Raw genomic sequence first — 14,117 nt, forward strand, 5'->3', positions numbered from 1 at the left:
GCCAAACCAAAGGAGAAAGGGAGGCCCAGAGAAATCAAATTCTGTTCATTTCAACCAATGTTCTTTTTGTAAAACTTAATTTGTTAGAAGCTCCATGTATTTTTAAATGTTTAAAGTACCTTAATGCATGATTAGAATTTTAATAATTAATAACCTTAATATCTATAATTGAGAGTTAAAATTTGATAAGCTATTTAATTTCTAAACCTGACACCTCTATTTTCTCACAAAGTGAAATGGGATTACTTGCAGGACCGACATGACCTCCTTGGTTTGTGACTGAGAAGGTCACTGACGGTCATAATTTTCTCCTCCTTAATGGGCAGATGAGACATTTCTTGAAACACTTTATACTTGTCTAGGGTTTCTAAACATGTCATATTAATTGCTTTTGTTCTTATACTAACACATGTTGTCCTATAAAAATATAAAGCTCTTTAAGTACCATGATATATTTAATGCAATGAAGCAGAAGGGCGTCAAACCAAGAATACTCTACCCGGCAAGGTCATCATTTAAATTTGAAGCAGGGATTAAACAATTTCCAGAGAAGCAAAAGCTGAGAGAATTTACCTCCCACAAACTACCTCTACAGTGCATTCTGGAGGGACTGCTATAGATGGAAGTATACCTAAGGCTAAACAGATGTCACCAGGGGAAATAAAACCACAGCAAAATAGAACAATTAATTACTAAGCATATGCAAAAGCAAATCAACTACCCCCAAAGTCAATCAAGGGATAGATAAAGAGTACAAAATATGATACCTAACATATAAAGAATGGAGAAGGAAGAAAAAGGAGGGAAAAAAAAGAACCTTTAGGTTGTGTTTGTAATAGCATACAAAGTGAGTTAAATTAGACTGTTAAATAGTAAGGGAATTACCCTTGAACCTTTGATAACCACGAATGTAAAGCCTGCATTGGCAACAAGTACATACCTATTGATAATCACCCTAAATGTAAATGATCTGAATGCACCAATCAAAAGACATAGAGTCACTGAATGGATAAAAAAACAAGACCCATCTTTATGCTGCCTATAAGAGACTCATTTCAAACCCAGAGACATACACAGACTGAAAGTAAAGGATGGAAAAAGATACTTCATGCAACTAATAGCGAGAAAAAAGCAGGAGTTGCAGTACTTGTATCAGACAAATTAGACTTCAAAACAAAGAAAGTAACAAGAGACAAAGGACATTACATAATGATAAAGGGGTCAGTCCAACAAGAGGATATAACTATTATAAATATCTATGCACCCAACACAGGAGCACCTACATATGTGAAACAAATACTAACATAATTAAAGGGGGAAATAGAATGCAATGCATTCATTTTAGGAGACTTCAACACACCACTCACTCCAAAGGACAGATCAACCAGACAGAAAATAAGTAAGGAAACAGAGGCACTGAACAATATATTAGAACAGATGGACCTAAAAGACATCTACAGAACACTCCATCCAAAAGCAACAAGATACACATTCTTCTCAAGTGAACATGGAACATTTTCCAGAATAGATCATATACTAGGCCACAAAAAGAGCCTCAGTCAATTCAAAAAGATTGAAATTGCACCAACCAGCTTCTCAGATCACAAGGGTATAAAACTAGAAATAAATTACACAAAGAAAATGAAAAAGCTCACAAACACATGGAGGCTTAATAACATGCTCCTAAATCATCAATGTATCAATGACCAAATAAAAAGAGGGATCAAGTAATATATGGAGACAAATGACAATAATTCAACACCTCAAAAATCTGTGGGATGCAGCAAAGGCCGTGCTAAGAGGGAAGTATATTGCAATACAGGCCTACCTCAGGAAAGAATAACAATCCCAAATGAACAGTCTAAACTCACAATTAATGAAACTAGAAAAGGAAGAACAAATGAGGCCCAAAGTCAGTAGAAGGAGAGATGTAATAAAGATTAGAGAAGAAATAAATAAAATCAAGAAGAATAAAACAATAGAAAGAATCAATGAAAGCAAGAGCTGGTTCTTCGAGAAAATAAACAAAATAGATAAACTCCTAGCCAGACTTATCAAGAAAAAAAGAGAGTCTACACACATAAACAGAATCAGAAATGAGAAAGGAAAAATCACTATGGACACCACAGAAATACAAAGAATTATTAGAGAATACTATGAAAAATTATATGCTAACAAATTGGATAACCTAGAAGAAATGGACAACTTTCTAGAAAAATACAACCTTCCAAGGCTGACCCAGGAAGAAACAGAAAATCTGAATAGACCAATTACCAGCAAAGAAACTGAATTGGTAATAAAAAAACTATCTAAGAACAAAACTCCTGAACCAGATGGATTCACCAATGAATTTTATCAAACATTTAGTGAAGACCTAATACCCATCCTCCTTAAAGTTTTCCAAAAAGTAGAAGAGGAGGGAATACTCCCAAACTCATTCTACAAGGCCAACATCACTCTAATACCACAACCAGGCAAAGATACCACAAAAAAAGAAAATTACAGGCCAATATCCCTGATGAACATAGATGCAAAAATATTCAACAAAATATTAGCAAACTGAATTAAAAACTACATCAAAAAGATCATCCATCATGATCAAGTGGGATTCATCCCAGGGATGCAAGGATGGTACAACATTCGAAAATCCATCAACATCATCCACCACATTTACAAAAAGAAGGACAAAAACCACATGATCATCTCCATAGATGCTGAAAAAAGCATTTGACAAAATTCAACATCCATTCATGATAAAAACTCTCAATAAAATGGGTATAGAGGGCAAGTACCTCAACATAATAAAGGCCATATATGACAAACTGACGGCCAATATTATACTTAACAGCAAGAAGCTGAAAGCTTTTCCTTTAAGATTGGGAACAAGACAAGGATGCCCACTCTCTCCACTTTTATTCAGCATAGATCTGGAGGTCCTTGCCATGGCAATCAGACAACACAAAGAAATGAAAGACATCCAAATTGATAAGGAAGAAGTCAAACTGTCACTATTTGCAGATGACATGATGTTGTATATAAAAAACCCTAAAGAATCCACTCCCAAACTACTAGATCTAATATCTGAATTCAGCAAAGTTGCAACAAAATTAATACATGGAAATCTGTTGCATTCCTATATACTAACGATGAACTAGCAGAAAGAGAAATCAGAAAAACAATTCCATTCACAATTGCATCAAAAAGAATAAAACACCTAGGAATAAACCTAACCAAGGGACTGAAAGACCTATACTCTGAAAACTACAAGGCACTCATGAGAGAAATTAAAGAAGATACCAATAAATGGAAACACATCCTGTGCTCATGGATAAGAAAAATTAATATTGTCAAAATGGCCATCCTGCCTAAAGCAATCTACAGTTTCATTACAATCCCTATCAAAATACCAAAAGTATTCTTCAATGAACTAGAGCAAATAGTTCTAAAATTCATATGGAACCACAAAAGATTCCAAATTGCCAAAGCAAACCTGAGAAGGAAGAATAAAGCAGGAGTAATTACACTCCCTGACTTCAAGCTCTACCACAAAGCCACAGTAATCAAGACAATTTGGTACTGGCACAAGAACAGACCCACAGGCCAGTGGAACAGACTAGAGAGCCCAGATATAAACCCAAGCATATATGGTCAATGAATATACGATAAAGGAGCCATGGATATACAATGGGGAAATGACAGCCTCTTCAACAACTGGTGTTAGCAAAACTGGACAGCTACATGTAAGAGAATGAAACCGGATTATTGTCTAACCCCATACACAAAAGTAAACTCAAAATGGATCAAAGACCTGAATGTTAGTCATGAAACCATAAAACTCTTAGGAAAAAACATAGGCAAAAATCTCTTGGACATAAACATGAGCAACTTCTTCATGAATATATCTGCCCAGGCAAGGAAAACAAAAGCAAATATGAATAAGTGGGACTACATCAAACTAAAAAGCTTCTGTACAGCAAAGGATACCATCAGTAGAACAAAAAGGCATCCTACAGTATGGGAGAATATATTTGTAAATGACATATCTGCCAAGGAGTTAACATCCAAAATACATAAAGAACTTACATGCCTCAACACCCAAAAAGCAAATAATTTTATTAAAAAATGGGCAGAGGAGCTGAACAGACACTTCTCCAATGAAGAAATTCAGATGGAGAACAGGCACATGAAAAGATGCTCCACATCGCTAATCATCAGAGAAATGCAAATTAAAACCACAATGAGATATCATCTCACACCAGTTAGGATGGCCAACATCCAAAAGACAAACAACAACAAATGTTGGCGAGGATGTGGAGAAAGGGGAACCCTCCTACACTGCTGGTGGGAATGTAAACTAGTTCAACCATTGTGGAAAACAGTATAGAAGTTCCTCAAAAAACTCAAAATAGAAATACCATTTGACCAAGGAATTCTACTCGTAGGAATTTACCCTGAGAATGCAGGATCCCAGTTTCAAAAAGGCATATGCACCCCTATGTTTATCGCAGCACTATTTACAGTAGCCAAGAAATGGAAACAACCTAAGTGTCCATCAGTAGATGAATGGATAAAGAAGATGTGGTACATATACACAATGGAATATTATTCAGCCATAAGAAGAAAACAAATCCTACCATTTGCAACAACTTGGATGGAGCTAGAGGGTATTATGCTCAGTGAAATGAGCCAGGCAGAGAAAGACAAATACCAAATGATTTCACTCATCTGTGGAGTATAAGAACAAAGCAAAAACTGAAGGTACAAAACAGCAGTGAACTCAGAGAACCCAAGAATGGACTAACAGTTACCAAAGGGAAAGGGACTGGGGAGGGTGGGTGGAAAGGGAGGGATAAGGGGGAAAAAGGGGCATCATGATTAGTATATATAATGTACGTGGGGGAACACGGGGAAGGCAGTATAACACAGAGAAGACAAGTAAGTGATTCTATAGCATCTTACTACACTGATAGACAGTGACTGTAATGAGGTGGGGATTTGATAATAGGGGGAGTCTAGTAACCATAATGTTCATGTAATTGTACATTAATGATAGCAAAATTTAAAAAAAGAAACAATATCCTTTTTTGTGAAAGAAACAGACAACAGTGTATAATATTACCTTTTTAAACTATAGCCTTACCTTTGGAAAATAGATCTTGAAAAGAAGAAACAAAACAAAGCAAAACATAAAGCCCTTCTTGTGAAGAGTGGGAAACTCTTATGGGTGCTTACCAAGACCCTGAGAGTAAGGACATCCTCTGTAATGATCGGGGTCCCAACAAGAAGTAGAATGCCCCCCTGGTTCTAATGAAGACACCTGATAGAAGGAGATACTTGTGAGCAGAGTTCAGGGAGCCACCACGGGCTGTTGGGGCACTCAGAGACTGGCACCTGAGAGAATAAGGATGCTGTTACCGCCCTTAGGCCTGAAGCAACGAGAGGAATGAATAGTGTTTCTTGGGCCCCATATGAGCTTGACCAGGAGGAAGGGACGGCCCATCAGGAGCTGCAGCTATGGATGGGGGCAGCCACTGCCAAAGGTAGGCCATCACAGCAGGGAGATGATAGAAGGAAGGAAAAAGATCTGGCCCATATCTCTTCCTGTCCCCAGTCTCCTGCCAGCTAGAGTGAACCTGCATCCCCAGAGGCAGACCTTGGGGCATGGGGTAGGGCACAGAGTAGATCTGGGGAGGGTGTGTGTGTTGTCAGGGATCTACGGTGGCTATGCCATCAGCCACTCTAAAGCAACCTTTTGTAGGAGATGAAAAGGGCTGAGCACTCCCAGGATTCTAGCCACAGGGCTTTGGATGTCATTCCTGGGAGGCAGAACTGGAATGTGATTTCAGCTGAGGAACTTGGCTGAAAATTGATTGCATTGTATCCAATCCGGGAGTTATACGAAGTTTCAGCAAAGAGTATGGACAGCTGGAGTAAGAGGACTCAGAGAACAGAATTTGGCCATGTATTTCAACACTGCCAGGAGAGAAGGTAGCTCACCGTAAGTCCCCCTTCAAACTTGCTCCCAAAGGGGGATGCATGCATCAGACAGTCACAGCTCAGTAATGCCTTCCATGAAGGCCCCTTGCTCCCTCCCGTGGCTCTGAATCCAGACTCCCCAAATAGCCCTGTGTTTAGCATTTGACTCCCCATATAGCTTACCTGTAGGGAGAGAATGTGCTGATCAGCCCATAGAGTTCTGATTCTCCTGACAATTAAAACCCGTTGTAAATTAATCATTTGGCCTCTGCTGTATGTGATAAACTTGGGAATTCTGAATCAAGGTCCCCTTTACAGCTCCGTAACAATCTTCACCTCCATTTCCAGGGCCGAGTCACATGCAGATTCAAAAACTAAGTGTCTGAAGCTGTAGTGTGGAGGACCAGGTTCTGGAGTGAGGGCCTTGCTTCTCTGGACAACCAGCCAACCTCCCCAGAACACATCTTCACTTCATCCAGTCGTGATGAGCTGCTGGCAGTCCATACTCCATCTACCTTTTCAATACTTGTTCTTATTAGACTTTAGAACCCAACGCTGACAGAGGGCTGTAACATCAGCCATTCCACTCGCCCTTTTTTTAATCCGAGAAGAAGGCAATCCCAGAAATAAGGAATAAGCACATTTTGATGGCTCACCTCAAATCCTTTATCATAATAGGAAGGATTATAGTGAATGGATTGATGGAGATAGATTGGGTGCATGGATGACGCATGGATGCGTGCATGTATGAATGGTGCTGTGGCCAGAGCTACTCCTCAATACACACTCTGTGGCAGTTGTGGCCAGGTTCTCTGTGTCACCACTGCAGCCGTGATGGATATTTCCATGCATACTGACAATGTTCTATTTCAGCATCTCACCCCTTTTTCTGCCCCAAGTCTTCCACCTACCCTGCAGCTCACCTCAAGTGCAGGGCAGCCTTGAAGTGCATAGAAGTCAATACCCCAAGGGGTAACCTTCTGCCATGGAGAATAAAAATCAGGGCTTAAATGCCCCAGCCTCCCATCCTTCAAAAGAACAATTCTGAGATGCATTTTACGTGATCCCTCAGAGGTTTGCCAGCAGAACTGAAGCCCGCCTGTCCACAGCAGTAACCCACTAACACTCTTTACTGGGTTTCCCCCTTCCCTACCTCACTCTGCCCATTCCCTCACTCCTGCTTCCTGGGATCATCTCCCAAAAAAACTACCTGTACCGAGTCCTTGTCTCAGGCTCTGCTTTCAGGAGAACACAATTTAAGACACTGGTCAAACTAGTTTACTTCTCTTCCCCTGGGAGAAAGATGCAATGCTGCTATGTATTCATACATTTACGCCATCCTTTCCAGATGGTAAATTTAAGGTTCAGAATGATTAAGTAACTTTCCCAAATTCACAAGAAAATAAGTAAAATTGCTGTGGTGGGTGGATACCAACTCACAGGACAATTTCCAGTTATGTACCTTCAGAATCTCACAGATAGAAGTACTCTTAGAATCATCTAGTGCAGTATTCTTAAACTATTAGTACCTTCCCGAGAGCCTTTTTTAGACATTTTTCCCCCTAATCACTGCCACCAGGAAATTTTAATACCACAGATATATTGACTATCCATGTATGTACTTGTGCGCGTGCATGTGTTTGTGTGTGTGTGCATGTTGCTTGGCTAGATATTCTTTCAGATTTTGCTGACATTTTTTCTTTTCAGCATGACGTAACTATTGATGGGTTGAATAATTTATTAGAATGAAAGAGCAAAACATAAACTATTTTTACTTAATTCTCAAAGCCCAAGTCACACACAAAAGCACTGAGAAGTAAGCATAAACAACACCCACAGGACCACTAATGGCAGCCCATAGGCACGCATGAGCCATCCCTCATGAAAGGACTTTCTGATGGAGCAAGTGATGAAGAGAAAGTCCCCCCTCACAGCCATCTATCTGTCATAGCTTTGCAGCACTGATCTTGCATGCATTTTGCATGTCTTCCATGAACTTAGCATCAATGCTGTTTCTTTTTTTGTGCTGTTCTTTTGATACTGAAGAAAACACAATGAGAGAAATAAATTAAACACTAAGGAATGAGATTCTTGCCTGATCAGGTTGAGCTTTGGAAGGCCATAAACCACTGAAATATCTAAGATTTTTTTTTTTGCCTCCCAAGAACCAATCTTCACCCACTTGAGTGTGAAGAGAATTCATGACTTAGCTATGTCATCACTTTATACATTAGAGGGACATGGAGTAGTGACATGATGTGACCAGGCAGGGCTAGATTAAAAACCAGCTCTTCTGATTCTGAGCCCAGAACCCATTCTCTATTACTCAGGAACCTGGCTCACCAACCAATGGAATTGGGCCTGGGTTCAGCCAGTCTTGGTGCTCCCTGGCCCTCAATTTATATTGAAAAAAAGATCTTCATTTTGCTGTGGAATGTACTGTGATTATTAAACTTCATTACAATTGCTCCCCAACCCAATTTCCACTGGTGCATATAAAAGCAGAGAGCTAGTTATATGATAGTAATTACCTGGAAATTATATGTTTATTGGTTTTTCCACTAGTGGATACTACTATTTTTGAACTTCTCATTGTTCTACTCAGTGACAGGAGTCACACTGTCTCTACACTAAATGTTCCCTCCAATCCCATGATTAGCAGACTTTTTAAATGGAGCCACTGCCGGTAGCATGGAAAGCCTCCAGGGTAGGGAAGGGAGCATGTTGACTCAGTCCAGGCAGGAGGTACCCGGAAGTCTCCGTTGCCCACATTCACATGCACCTCACTTCTCAACAGGAGCCCTTAATAATAAAGTGCTCAACATCTTCTGGTCTAAATGAAGCACATTCCTATCTTTGCCCTTGAATACTGGGAATAGTATCCAATAGGAAGGGGCCTCATCTGCCACTGGATTTATTTATCTAACCTTCAATTATGTGCCTTGGTTAATTGTCTCTTTTCTACAAGTTCTTACGACAGAGATCCTGAGCTTCGCCTGTAATTATAGTGAGGAAATAGATCTATGAGCTTTTAAGAGGGAAGCCTAAACTGGGTCAAAGCACTGGAGGTGGAAGGTCATGGAGCAAGGGTCGAACCTGGCTTTATTCTGATCATCTGGTTTCCTGGGGCCTTCAGAGCTTTCTGCCACTTGAGGACTCTTGCCTGAAATCCCACCATCAGCACGTCATCCTATTGGTATTATTATTACAGTTAAGATTGATAGACAGCATCTGCAGGAGGATTTTACAGATTACAAAGTGCTTGTATGTGAAGTGCCTCGCTTATCTTCTCTACAAATGCTGGGAGCAGTTAGGAGACTTGGCCACACTCGCCCAGCCATTAAAATGCATCTCCTTATGCCTCCAGAAGGGCCATGGGGCAAGCTGCTTCCAGCCCTGTTTGTGCTTCAACATGGGTAAAAAGCCCGCTTAGAGCACTGGTAGCTCTGTTTGTGTCTTTTCTTCACAGTAGGATCTCAGCACTTAGCACAAGCCTCGACACATGATTGGACCCAGGAAATGTTTATGAAGAGTGAATGCGTGCATCTAATGGAGAAATTTATGAGATTATTGTTAAGTGTGGGTCCTCTCCCAAGGCAATAGTTCTCACCTCCATGCCATTGCTAATTAGGCCTGCTTGGAACATCCTCCTGCTTTTCTAAATGTGGCCATTGGCTTTGGCATGAATTCTACTAGCTTAGGGACCCTCTCAAGGCCACACTGCCCACAGGACCCCTTCATTTCCTATACTCTGCCAGCTCTTCTCCCCCAAATTGCCACTCCACTCAGCCTTAATATGAGGTTGGAAACCAGTTAATCACCTGCCCAAGCACCTCATTTAATCGATGAAGAAATAGGTCTACAGAGGTAAACAGCCTTGCCCAAACCCCAGACAACTCAGTGAGTCAATGGCAGCATCGAAACCAGAATCCAGGTCTTTGATTAGGTGTCCAGCATCCTTCCCATTACACCAAGGGGAGGAAATAGGTTTCATTACAACTGTCAGCTTTGCCCAAGCTGTGGTGGCTGCCAGGAGTGATGGACTGAGAAGGTTGGTGAGGGAGTAGTCTGGCTCGGTGGGAGGGAGAGCGGGCTGTGATTTTTCATCCCATCTACCTGGCTGTGGGACGGAGCAGTGTGTGGGATGGTAGAGCGGCTCACGTTGCAACATTTGGGACCTCCGGTTAACCTGACCCAGACCCTCCACTGCAGCTAACGTTAGCTGCCCCTTCACTCCCCCGAGTCTTAGTTATTCAGGGCAACTCCCTTTTGCTCACCCTGAAAAGAGCAGCACAGTGTGCAGGCCAGTCCCAGGACCAGGTCAGGACCTCTTTTCTGCTGGCTTAGTGATAAGGAGATGGTGTTACCTGCCCTCCCCCAGTCTTGCTCCACCCCTAGGGATGGTTTCAGAGCTTTGACCATATGCTTGTATAGTTAGAAGAGCAACCTTTAAGAGCCAAGTGGCTCAGTAATGGCATTTTTAAATTACCACAGCCAAGGAAGCCTATTTGAAAGGAGGAAGGGGGTTGAGGAAGAGATAAGCAAGATGTCAATAATAAAATGCAGTACCCACTCCATGGAGAGAGAAGCAGGTCTACAAATTAGGGGACAAGTAGGAAAATGTTCTCTTCTTTGTGGGCTTGGAAGAGTGGTTGCAAATAGAGATGCCTATAGGGACAGCACAGATAATACAAATGAGTCAGCCTGGGTGCAGGGCACCCGGAAGCTGTGGTGACTGTGGCTAACAGAGAGAGCACGCCCGGCCTAAAGGAGTTCAAATTCTCAAACACTTCTGAAAACACAGCACTGGCCAAATAGTAGATGTTTTCAGACTTCATTTAGCTTTAGGCTTTAGACGGAAAACTCCGCACATTAAAGAGAGATGCACATTAAAGAGAGATGCGTGTGTATCCCATCTAACAGTTAACCACTGGTTAATGAGAAATATAAAGGTGCAAACCTGATACTCACAGGGTGGTGGGAGTGGGAGTGATGGAGAGGATCAAACAGAGCCTGGTGAGGTGTTCCCCAACCTCTCTGACTATTTTATAGGTAGGGAATATTTTGGGGTGAGATTAAGCCCTGGATTTGAAGGTGGGATTTCCTAAAAAGTGGGAGCGGATTTGCAAGCAGAGTGGAAAGATTTGCCAGTCAGATGCTCATGGCAGAAGTAAAAAGGAGGAAGATTTCTCAGAGAAATATGAAACTGGGGCACAGGGTGAGGGATTGGCAAGGCCCCGGGTAGGGCTGAGCTGTGTAGCGTGGTGGCCCTGGGGGCTTGAGGTACCCACACACATACCTGGGGTGAAGTGTTTAACTTCCTGGTGCTCTCTCAGTCTGTGGGGAAAAGATCTTATTTAGCATGCATGTTTCACATTTTTTCCATTGCTGCGATGAGATTCCCCCTAGGTAACCTACCACCCCCACCCCACCCCAGTTTAGCCTGTGGAGAAGAAAGGGAGGGAGCACGAGGGTAAGGGTGGCCTGCCCTTCCCAGTGGAGAAAGCGGCTTGTTCTCCAGGGGCTGATGAACAAGGTTCCAGGAGGCCCCAGACAGGGGCGAGCGCATGGTACTGGAAGGTTCTCGCCATGCAAACCCCCTGCTTTCTAATACACAGTGGAGGACTGTAGCCCCCCAAGGGGGGATGCCCCTGAAGCTTGGAGCAGCTCAGCTCAAGCAGCCTGCCTCATCTCTGCCCTAATCTTCAGAAGGAACCAGAGATAATACATGCTGGCTCCCTCCCAGGAGGGCTGGGTGACTCAGTGCCGTGGAAACTAAAATCCTGGGGAAAATAGAAAATGCTGTAAATGCAAAATATTATTATGAACCCTCTCTCCCCACACACTTTTCACCTTCAGGAGATGTTGTCTTCAAGGCCCAGTCAGAATGATTTGCGTTATAAGATTATTAAACTCAACTGACCTGACAAGCAAACATTGGGAGGAACTCCAGGCCCCTGGAAACAGCAGCTCTCGCATTGTTGTGGCGTCTCTTCCCTGCGAAGGGAGGGCAGGTGAGCCAGTGGGAAGCGCATGCACTGGGGCCTCTGGCAAGTCTGGGCTTGAACCTCAGCTTCACAAATGGTGGGCCTCACCCTCTCTGACCCTGTCTCCTCACGACTTTTTTCACAGGGCTGCTGTGAGGCTGGGTGAAATAGTCCTTCAGAGTCCCTGAGACTTTCAGCAACGAAAGTGGTATAACAACTGAATTTATACACAGAAGGAAGGGCGAAGGTCTGTTGGATTCTCAGATGGTGTTTGTGCTGTGGGTACAATTCAGCTCTTTCCCCAAGGGACAGACCAGGGACAAATGGGCTGTGTCCCCAGTAAGACAGCGTTCTTTCAATACAAGGATGAATTGTTTGCACAAGGGGCCTGTCAAAACAGCCTCTCGGGCAGTTATGGTCTCTGCTGCCCTTGAAAGCCTGAGAGGTCAAAGGTCAAGGCCCAGAGACATGGTCCTATTCCAGGATTTGGGTCAGAGGGGTTGCTCACCCCTGGGTCCTGCTGACATCTGCACTCCCCTGGGCACTCCTTGCAGCAAAGCTTCCCTGCGACAGGAGCCAGGGAAGCAACTGTAGCAAACACCTTGCACCTGTTCCCCAATGGCTTGTTCTCTGAGACACAGAAAAAAGCACAGCGACCCCCAACAGTTGGGCCTACCTAGGAGGGCAGTAAGAGGTCCTGAGTACTGGAGGGCTCAGAACCACTTCTTGTGACGTAAGAGAAGGTCTCCACTCTGTCTACAGGATAAAGTCCTCTTTGTCTGTAGAATAAAGTGACTGGAGCCTGCACCCGGGGCTCCCTCAAATAGCTCCAGCCCACTGACCCAGCCTCATCGTTAGCCATGACCCCTCATTGCATCCTTAACACTCAAACTTGGCTGGTCTGTCCCCACATCACGCCCCTGGCAAGCACGTAAGAGCAATCAGAAGAGAAGCAGACCTAGCATGTGGCTCCAGCCTGGAGGTTCCTGTGGGCCATCCTGGTTCCCTAGATCTGGGGCTCTGTGTGCCCACAGTGAGAGCTGCTGCTCAGACCTTTGTCTCGTCCACTGTAGGACTTCCTGGCTCTGGACTTTGGTTTTCTGCATGGATCCTAGAGTTGGTTCAATCTTCTAGTTTTCATGGCCCAAGTATCTGTGATAGGGAATCCCCTGCCCCTGCCCCAGATTCTCAGGCCCTCACTCAGCTTTCCATTTTCAAGGGAGGAGTCAGGCCAGTCCTTTTATACTCCCCACCTTTTTGTTCTGGAACATCATTTTGTCTTATAATTATTTGTCTTCATGACTGATCCCCTCCCTGGGCTGTCAGTGATTTGAGGGCAGAACTATGGCAGAGTGGGTATCAAAACGTATTTCGTAAGTGAATGCATGAATACATTATGACCAGTTTCTTATGATATTTAATATAAGGATATTTTAGTGCAATGAATTACACAGAAAATCATTTTTTATCATCCATGACTTCCATTTCAAGCTTCCAAAGAGGGAGGAAACAGAATCTCTGCCTCTGTGGCCCTGCGTGGAGTCAAGGGAGTATTTTAATTCTTTTCCTTGTATTTTTCTGATGCAGTAATTTCTTCTGGACTCGTCCACCTTGGTTCCTAGTTTGGATTCGGATTAAGGCTGTTGCTTAGTTATGCATTTTGAACTTCTTAAATTGGTGATGGCTCATTGCTATTGCTTCACATTTCATCTGTTCTATTTCCTCATTTATTGCTTCTATAGGTTATGAGCTGGGATAACAACATCAAGGTAGAATCACCCCAAGCCAGTTGCAGCTCTGGGAAGCTGGCACAGGGCTGTCAGAAACTGGCTGGGTGCCACCGAGAGCAGGAAATGTTCTTCCATGTTGCCAACCTTATCAAGCTTCCTACAAGTTCCCTGCCAAAATTTTAGGAAAATGATGATATACTCCCCTGGAGCTACCCTGTATGTTTCTATAGGTGGGGAGTCTTTCAACAGGTATTTGACTCTAAATACCTCTCATGTTTTTTTCAGTGGATTAAGTCTGTAACTTGAGCTCCATATTGTGAAATACTGACACAGAGATATTAACCACTGGGCATAGTTGAGATATCACCGTCATCAGCATCAGCCAGTCACACTAACTGCAGGTTTATAGCATATGGAATCCCGT

The 14,117-nt window shown here is 42.9% G+C and overlaps 1 long non-coding RNA gene across 1 annotated transcript in view; it reads right to left on the reverse strand.

Moving 5' to 3' along the window:
• Positions 1–11,963, reverse strand: part of LOC140843195 (uncharacterized) — a 68,614-nt gene extending 56,651 nt beyond the window's left edge. The window contains exons 1-2 of the long non-coding RNA XR_012120753.1: positions 11,900–11,963; positions 11,276–11,313 (exon numbers count right to left, since the gene is read on the reverse strand). This is a non-coding gene — a long non-coding RNA (uncharacterized lncRNA). The remainder of the gene's footprint in view (positions 1–11,275; positions 11,314–11,899) is intronic.
• Between the last annotated feature and the right edge of the window lie 2,154 nt (positions 11,964–14,117).

Source organism: Manis javanica, chromosome 8 (genome assembly GCF_040802235.1).
Source record: "Manis javanica isolate MJ-LG chromosome 8, MJ_LKY, whole genome shotgun sequence".
Taxonomy (NCBI): domain Eukaryota; kingdom Metazoa; phylum Chordata; class Mammalia; order Pholidota; family Manidae; genus Manis; species Manis javanica.